Below are 10,295 nucleotides of genomic sequence, written 5' to 3'. Positions count from 1 at the left end.
TTCTGATATTTCGATGCCAATTTTAGACTTACTATAAATATTTGAAATGTAAGAGTTAGTTTTTATTGGTCAGTATAGTGTTCCAAATGCATATGCAAAATTTGAAAACAAAATCGCGAACTTACACTTTAACGATCGAAAGTGATTAACAACAGATGTACATCTATCATCTATCTATCTATTTATTTTACACATATCTTATTCAGTAATAATACAAAAAAAATAGAAAAAAAATATATACAATCAATACAATAATTATATGGCAAAGATTCGTAAACAAGCAGGGCTTATATAAAGCCCGTCTCCTTAAAACAAGGACGTGCTGAATTTACGTAGTACTTTGGTAGCTCAAGTTTTTTTTTATGAAAAATATGTTTTTATAATGAATATGATATATGAAAAAACAGAAGATTTCATTAAAGGTACAATGGTGGTATTTTGGTGTTCACAAATCTTTTACTGTCTACTATATACTTTTGCACATTTGTAAAAGTTTGTATGTTTTGGTATAAAGCATCTGACCCGTGAATCAAGATTTTGGATGCTAGTGTTATAGGATGATCGAGGGAAAATAAATTAATTTCTCGAATGGCTGCATACTTATTACAATTGCGTAGATAATTTGCTGTCGTTTCCGATGACCGTACAGTATGGGTTATCTATAAGGTTTCGCGTAAATAAATGCGCATTCAATACTGTCCATATGTAAGGAGGACTTGCCATTTTTTATTCTGAACTTTAATAAAGTTCTTGAACGTTTCTTATGTCTAAGTTTTACGGATGTCGAGAGGCAAATTATTCCATATTTTAACACTGGACGGTAAGAAGTATCCCGAATAAAGATTAGTTTTCGTAGGAATTTCAGCCATGTTATTTGATCGTCGAGTGAAGTGGGGACGTAAGTTCGAAACCCTATCTGGCAACAAATTGCAAAGATGATCGGGGCGGCCAGTTGAACCATTTTGTGATCATAATAAGTTTATGATTCTTTCTACGACCCACAAGTTTACCAACCCAGTCTCGGCGTATAGTTTTTAGTAAAAGCCAACTTTGTCCCAACTTTAATTATTTTAATGGCCTGTATTTGAACACTCTCGACTTTATCAGAAAGATATATTATTGACCCATATGACGTCACAATATTGCAATAAAAGTCTGATGTACATTTATGACAAATTCATCTTTTTCAAATGTAAATCTATCAAGTACCTTCCGCAGTCGACGAAGTTCATTTACCCGGGTAAACGCTTTTTAACAATATTATCTTTGTGGTTTTGCCATGAACCGTTATCTGAAAATATTATACTGAGATGTTTGTGATTTTTTTTACATTCTGTCATACACCTGTTAATTATAAAATTAAAGATCTATGTGCTGTTCTAATATAAGTGTAAAAGTAGTAATTGATAATTTTCAGACGTTTGGCAATTCTCACAAAGTTCAAAATTGACAAAGTACTTTTTGAATGAAAGCTTATTTCAATGACATAAGGGTCACACATCATTATTAAAAATGTTAAAATTGACAATTTAGCATAAATGGGTGATTGGTACCTAAATATTTCGGTCGAAATTCTTCAAAATGCCACTATTAGCTACCAATACGAGTGTGAACACTTCCAATTTACCTTCATGAACACGGTCTTATATGTAGAAAATGTTGAAATTAAAAATTTTAGTTATATATTAGTGACTGTGACACCTGTATTTAAGTAAAAATTCTAAACATTCTGCAAAATGTATGAGTGCAAGCAGTTTTATTTTTCGTAATGGTCTAACACTATTGACTAAATGCTATGTGGGTGGTTTCGACACATTAATTTGATTCAAAATTCTTTAAAAATGTCATATTCTTGCAAAATGTATGAGTGCGAGCATCTTTATTTCCATGAAAGTCTAAAATTAATGACTGAAATGCTATTTTTTTTTTCAATATAGATATCAAGTGCTGGCTGCGATACATTAGTTTGAGTCAATTTTTTTTTAAATATCATATTCTTGTAAAATGTATGAGTGCGCACACTTTAAATTTCCATGATGGTCTAAAATTAATGACTAAAATGCTAAATTATTCAAGATAACTATCATATAGTGACTGTGAGATATTAATTTGAGTAACAATTCTTCAAAAATGTCATATTCTTGCAAAATGTAAGAGTGCGAGCACTTTAAATTTCCATGAGTGAAATGTTAATTTTTTCAATATAACTATCATGTGGGTGGTTTCGACACATTATTTTGAGTCAAAATTCTTTAAAAATGTCATATTCTTGCAAATTCCACAGGTATATAAGTGCGAGCACTTTTAATTTCCATGCTGGTCTAAAATTAATGACTAAAATGATATTTTTTTTCAATATAACTATCATGTGTGTGGTTTCGACACAGTATTTTGAGTCAAAATTCTTTAACAATGTCATATTCTTGCAAAATACATGAGTGCGCAACCTGTTGATTTGCAGGAGTGTTGAAACTATTGACTAAAATGCTAATTATTTCAATAGAACTATCACATAGGGGCTGCAGCACATTATTTTGAGTGAAAGATCTTCAAAAATTTCATATTCTTGCAAAAAGTATGAGTGCGAGCACTTTTGATTTCCTTGAGAGTCTAAAATTATTGACTGAAATGTTGTTTTGTAATATAACTACCAACTTCAATAATTTCATATTCTTTCAAAGTGTATGAGTGTGAATACTTGATTAAAGTTCCATAAAGGTCTAAATGTCTGTATAAACTGTTTAAAATTGTCATTATACATAGGTACTCTGTATCATACCGGTGTCTAGATCTGCAACCAGAGAATTCAGTACAATTTCTTTAAAGTCAGGGGCGTAGCAGGTACGGCAGGCAATATATTTTGTTGGTACTACATAAAAGTCGGGTAAAAAATTGAGAAAAAAAATCAAGTTTAATCATAGCAAGTCTTTCCCGTCGTACGAATCGGGATTCGGGTGCTACGCCTTTTTTGGAATTACTTATATGTACCACAGAGTATGTACCGTGTGTAATGAAGTCAGAGAAGTATTTTCGAGCTAATGACAGTCAAAATCTGTCAGGAACGCTTCTAATCTATGTATCTGTTCTACCTAGAACAGTTCCTGACAGGAGGCTGTCAGGATCCATGACAAATTATGACAGAGCTTGACAAAACCCTGACAGACCCTGACAGTTTAGAACTGTTCTATATGACAGCGAATCCTGACAAGAATGAAGAGAGGTTAGAAGTGATCGCAACTGAATTTGGTATATAAATAAGCTAGTTTATATCGGAATCGCCTCGCGTAAATCCCGATTGATAAGCTTTTATAACCGTATGATGTAAAAGGTAGTTGTGCACATATTTATAGACGCATTGTTCCAAGCACTTTCAAATAATATTTAACAATGAAATCGGCCTGTATTTTTTTTTAACTCGTTGGCATTTCCATTTTTATAAACCGGCGTAACGTTCGCTTTTTTCCAGTCGGTAGGGAATACTACCTTTTAAAGCTTTAAAGTAAAAAATTTTAAAGCTGCGTTTTAAATACCGAAGCTCCAGCTTTTAATAAGCGAGGATTTATATGGTCTGGTCCGCAAGCCTTAATAATGATCAGGTTAAGCAAGACATCATCAACATCTGACCCAGAATACATATATTATCTAGCGACATATCGCTATGGATAAGGTAAGGGAGAGCAGTATTAGTTGTCGAGCACTGTTTCAAAGCAAAAAAAAAAACGATTAAATTCATTAGCCGTCTCGTTATCATCGAAAATGAGTGTATCGTTTCTAAGCGGAATGCGGATATTCAATTGCGTTATTCCAGAGATCTGATTACAAGTCTTCCACCAATTTTTAGTCGTCGGTTTGTTATCAACAATTTTTTCTTATTACAATAGCGAGATAATCATATCTAAAATCGACAAATAAGTGAAGTTCATTCGTTTTGCGTGTGGCTGAAGTTAGCCCAATCCATTTGTCTGTTTAGCCTCTTAGCTTTTGAGTGAATCCGTCGTTTTTTACGAAAAAGCTTTCTGATTTCGTTGATCATCCATTTTGGATCCGATTAACCGATGTTTACATATCTATTTGAATACATCGGACTACCGCTTCCAAAATATGCGACGAAACATCGCGAGTGATAGAATCTACATTACAACTGACAGGCGATATTTACTCAAATAATATTTTAGTGCATTTCTCACTCTACTAACTAGGAGTTTTATTCGCGATTCATTCTTTTGAGCTGTTTTATAGTTGTCGGTCAAGGACCAACAACTCAGTATGAGAGATTGGCTTTTGGGACTTGACAATGGAGAACTAAAATATATGCGTTTATCGATTTAAAAGCTTTCAATGTTTACCTGTAAAGAGACAGAGGTCAACAAACGATGATATTTAATGGTATATAAAGTGTAAAAAATTTCAAACTCTTTGAAAAAATTTTAAAAATGATCAATCTAATATAATAGTATTATTCGGTGATGATTCATCATTTATAATACCGATGAATAAAAGACACATAGCCTTAAAGCTATGCTATGTTTTATGCCTCATGTCTAAAAATAATGGCTCTTGGTAGAGATTCCTCATACTTTGTAAAAAATAATTCCAAGTCATCTTCCAAATGTACAGAAGAAAATGTTTATAAAATGCTGGAATTTTTTAATCGACAACATAACCGTTTAACCGGCAACTTGAACTGCAGTTGCTAACGGTACCAAGGACACGACAGTCCTATGGTCGATATGACAGATGGGTTTTTCTTTTCATATTTGCCGTTTTCATTTAATTTTTGAACAGTTTTTTGTAGTCTATTGTATTGACCATACACTAGCATGTGTGTCTGTGGAATCTTCACGCACTGATTATAAAATTGGACATGTCAATATTGACTTTTGCTGTTTATAGCTTTGGAACACCTAATTCCTGGTAGCAATCTATATTGTTTTTTTTTTTTTTTTTTTTTTTTGGAAAAATTTAGAATGTTTTCGATAATTGTTGTATAAGAAAACCTTATCTGATGATTTATAACTTTGAAATAAAATTTCATTAATGAGGATTGTTTGGCTGACGCGAACACCATAGTTAAACATGCATGGCAAACAACGTCAGCAGACGTTGGTAATCTTAACTTAGTATATACATTATAGACACGAAACCAAAACAAAACGCCTCATATCTTCATTTATGATCTGTTCCAAAGAAAAAATAGATTGTAGACTTTGCGTTTTTCGATACATCGACACCAATTTAAATCGAAATTCGTCGAACATCAAAAATGAAACTTATACTCATCTTACACTGACCATCTGACATCTCGTCTATATTTTCCTGTAATAGTCAATGAATCGCCTTATTAAACTATAATAGTTTCGACAACAAAATCCTATATGTATAATTTCATAAATTCATGCAGGTATGGATGTTTAACGGACAAACAATTAAACAAGTAAGACAACAGAGGCTAAAACAAAAGTGAAATCGTTATTGAATTAAAAGACATAAAGAGTCTTAGAAATTTGTTTTCAAGACACATTTGTACCCGATCCAAATTGTCTGGTCTCGGAACAAAAAACCTAACATGTTACATTACTAAAATTGAGTGGTTTATTTTTTAAGAAAAACAAAATATGCTTTTCTAACAGGGTAATAACCCGGATAAAGAAACGGGTTGAAAACATCATTGATACAACTTAATCCGTTGGTTGTCAGGCACATATATGACCATTTTTTTCGGAGCGCAAATGACCTGTTTAAAAAAGCACAACTCATCTCAAAAAGCACAAACATCGGTCGATTTGGTTTTGATAAATAAATCGGAAAATCAATGGCACTATCAAATAATATTTCTTTAAAAAGACAAAAATAAAAATCAAGGTATGTTAGTGGTGCAAAGAGAAGAGCTTAAAAAATAATGGTGCAGTTCAACTATAATTTTAGAATAGGACTTGACAAACTCCATTTGCAATTGAATATTCACACAATAAAGATATTTGTTTTTGGCTTAATATAACAAAAGCATCTGTATATAAAAAGAGATATCTCCTGATAGCAAGTAGTAGTGATTTTTACCAGAACTTAACATCTAGCTAGAGCTTGTTTATATTTCCTCAGACATAGTTGGTTTAATATTTAATTTTGCAAGTTCTTTATGCGTCACTCACCTTTTACGAGTCATTACTAAGAATCCTTTCATGCATCCTCTAATCTCTCTTGAGCAACATAGAGCACATTCAAAACAAAATTATACTTATTATGCATTATTTCAAAATTAGATAACTTTCAGATTCTGTATATAGACAGTAAAATGGAGTTATAAATATGTAACTGAAACAGGGGCTGCACTGGCTTCCAAAATTCTGTCACCAATTTTTTTAATCAATGTTCAGAAATAAGAGCAAAAAGTGGTACCAAAAAAATATTCCAATTTTTTAAAATATGACAGTACTAAGTCTACTGATGAAAGTCCATGGGAAGAAAAAATGAAATCAGTAAAACGTATATGCCATACATATACAATTTCCAAATCGTAACACAATTTCTCTTCAAACACAAGAAATCTTGCACCCCAATTCCCACTAATGAAAACTTGCATCCAATCTTCACTGTGTGATGGACAGGTTGAAAAAACTAAACTAGTATTTTTATATTTAAAATGCTAAAATCAAAACTCTGTACTACATTTTGGGTCTAGAAGCACTGAATCTATTATGGTTTCAAATGATCATATCTATATTGTTAATTTCAAATTTAAAGCCTTTCTGAATTGTTAAAACAAGTTTTCTGTAAATTTGATAGCAAAAGGGTATTAAATTGATATATAAAGATTTAAAATATATTTCAACATGTTGAACTTTTTCATGAAAATTCATTCTTTGTAAAAGGACAAAGATTAAACATAGAAAACAAACATACACAACAAAGAACACAAAGTCACTGAAATAATACATACAAAGTAACAAAAGTAAATGAGCAACTTGGACTCCAATATAACTAGGTGCATGGAATTTAAGTTTCACATTTTTTTTTCAGAGAGTCTTAGTGCTTGGCTAGTCGAATATATCATTGACAGTAGATTTCATTTATTGAATCCTAAAATAAATTTCTGCAGTCTGTTAATGTCTAACTTTCTATTGCAATATTTTCAATAATTTTGTAATCTATAATTGGGTTTGTATTTTATGAACTACTTCGTGTAAACTGCGGTGCATTTGATAAACATGTCGAATAATAATTTACGCGAAAAAAAGATTATAAAGCAGACCCTACCTCGAACAAATAAAGATATATAACAAATGCATGCTCAATGACCATGATGACTATCTGACAGTTAACACAAACTCAAACCTTAAAGACGATTCGTTGCATACAAATTTTGTTTTACCATTTTAGACTTTTAATTTTTTTTTTCAGAGACTGAGTGCTTGGTTATGGCAGAAAACGGAGAGTTTTCGATTACAAGATATCGATTCTACATTAGCACAGCGGATACAAAATGGTTCTCTGGATCGCACGAGTTTTGGTAATTTTGAATAATTATTAATAACAAAATAATTAAATTATAAAGAGTTTTCTAACCTGATTACATTTTGTCCACTCCTTTTCTGTATGGCACAAATTGTTCCAAAGAATAGTTAACGTTTCATTCCACCATGGTTTTTGACATTTTTTGAATTTGTCCAGTAATATCGTTTTACTCGGTAGTTTTTTGTGACATTTCGGTTTTCACTATTGATACAGAATTATTATACCTTTCGTCAATTTCACAATTTCACTTTGAGTACAGTCTGCTTGCTAGATAGCGGATATGCCGTTGTTAATATTTGTAATTACACTCTTACATGTTAGCCTGTCATTAGGCAAATTTCTAATGTCATATTTTGTTGTTGATGTTAGCTTGTTATAGATATTTGACTCGTCATTCGCATAACTAAAATTTAACCTCGTTGTCCATGTTAATAACGAATGGTCCGGCACTATTCTGCGCAGATCAAACTTATCTGCAAATCCAATGCTTTGGATAAAATCATTGGCTCTTGTAACTTTAAACTCAGTAAAAGAGTCCAGCATTTCATAGGGAGTAATGCAGTAGTCACCGACGCTACATCCTTGGGTGGAGACAAATATATAGTCATTTTGTGTCATGTTGCGACCGTTTAGAATGCAGCAATTAACGTCAATCAAGTAGTCACAGAAAATAGTTCCATATGAGTTATGTTGGAAATCTACATTTCGCTCTTAAAGCGTATCGACTCCTTTAGTGTAATCTGGAAGGTCCGAACAACGGCTATTCCAGTCACCACATACAAAAACGTACTTCCGCCTGGAATAGTATAGATTTGTCATTATGGTATCCAAGAAGTCATGAACATTAACAGCTCTAGTAGAATTTTCTGGCGGTAAGTAGACGACGCAAACATAGAATACGTTGGACACGCACTGTTTGTCTTCAAATTGAATCCATAAAATTCCATCTGAGCTTTCATCAGTAATACGTACAATATATAATCCGCATGTAATTCGTTTCGGACAAGAACACCAACGCCTCCTGATCCACATTTAGCTTGACCTGGATATTTCTTCTATTATACCCGTACAATTTATATCCACTCACATGTATAGCATTCGAGTTGATTAAAATATATCTAAATCGCTTTAATATAATAAACTAAAAGGTTAAATTTATCCCTATTTACATCACTATTCCAGCCATTTATGATCCAAAATCCGCATCGAACCTAACTGCGGCCGCCAATTGATTATTGCCACGGAATCCAGTTCCACGATAACTGTTTCCTCGATTGCCTTATCTACGATTTCCCCAACCTGTATTTCGATATGGTCTCTGTAGTTCCCAACCATCACTTGATGTTTCGTTGTTCACTGGATTGGGTTGTATTTCAGGCTCATTAGGTGGTTGTCTGCGTTATTATTTCTGTTTTTCATAGATTTCAGCCGTACACGGTTTTCTTTAAATTCTAGTGTGTCACTTCCGATAGCATTCACAATATGACGCATATTTGCATTGATAATTCGCTGAATTTACGGAATGGAATAAGCACTTTACGTTTATCGCCCGCAGTTGAAATCGAGACAATAATAACGCCACTTATCCCCTCTTTCAAACTTTTTTACGTTCCGCCGAAATAATATGGATGTCTTTCAGATATAAACCATCTCGGATCAGTCTATGTACTTGGTTTAGGACATTTTCATTTCGACTTTCTGGATTGTTTCGTAGACTATTTCCTGTTTCTCCTCAACGTTCATGGCTGTTTCTGGTTTACCATACCTGAATGTGATTTTTCTCGGTTTTCAACTCGTTTCACAACAGATTGCAAATCATCACAAAAGCTGTCCATTGTTTTCGTTAAATCAACAACTATTGTTTTCAACTCTCTGATCTCGCCTCGCCTGCTATTATTGCTGATCACTTGATCAACACCTTGTTTTGTGTCATAAGGTAATTTCCAATTTGTCCTTTTTTTCAGTTTCGAGGTGAAGTAAATAATAGATCTACTTCAGTGCGTCCTTAATTACTAGACTCGTCGGATAGATTTTCCCCAACATTAAATCAAATGACTAACTTCAATAGAACAGTCATTAGTATGCCAGCTCCTGATTAAAACCAGTGACTTTTATCATTGCAACAACTACATTTTTGGGTGCCTGTCTGCTGCCTAGCATACCAATAAATTCAGACAAATCCCTTTTGGTGGTTAATTAAAACCATATGTATGTGTGAAAATAAACAGAACTAAAACTCAATCACATTTTAATAAAATGATATTATTTGTCCTTTAGACCAAGGTTAAGTACACAGCACTTAAGTTAACAGAAGTTAATATATATATATATATATTGGCCGGGTCAATCCTCCTCGTAGGATTAATCTAGGGTTGTAACTTAGTATACGATGTATGGTAGTACGGGACAGTTCATTTAGGTGTTATTATGTAGGATAGAGGATCAAATTAATGATGCATGTCACAACAAATCAATATTATACAAACGTCTCAGAATGTGACGACTCTATTCGCTACAATGCTCCATCGGATCAAATTGATACAGGGAAGATAATTTTAACTTTTAAAGGGTCTAAAAAAATTCCCAACAATGTTAGAACTGTCAAATTTGCAAAGCAATTTTTGGGTCGTTCCCTCGTACCGCTATGACATCTGTGGCAACAGCAGCTGTACAACGTCCAGCGCCCTAGACCACTCGGCCAGCCAGTCTAGCTACATACATATATATTTTACTAACTTTCTTCTGCATCAGTTATGATAAAGACAAAATAAATTAAAACAATG

Source organism: Perna viridis, chromosome 2 (assembly GCF_037379345.1).
Source record: "Perna viridis isolate PV_CMFRI_1.1 ecotype Kerala chromosome 2, ASM3737934v1, whole genome shotgun sequence".
Lineage (NCBI taxonomy): Eukaryota > Metazoa > Mollusca > Bivalvia > Mytilida > Mytilidae > Perna > Perna viridis.
The sequence above is the reverse complement of the archived record's forward strand: the minus strand, read 5'-3'. Positions refer to the sequence as shown.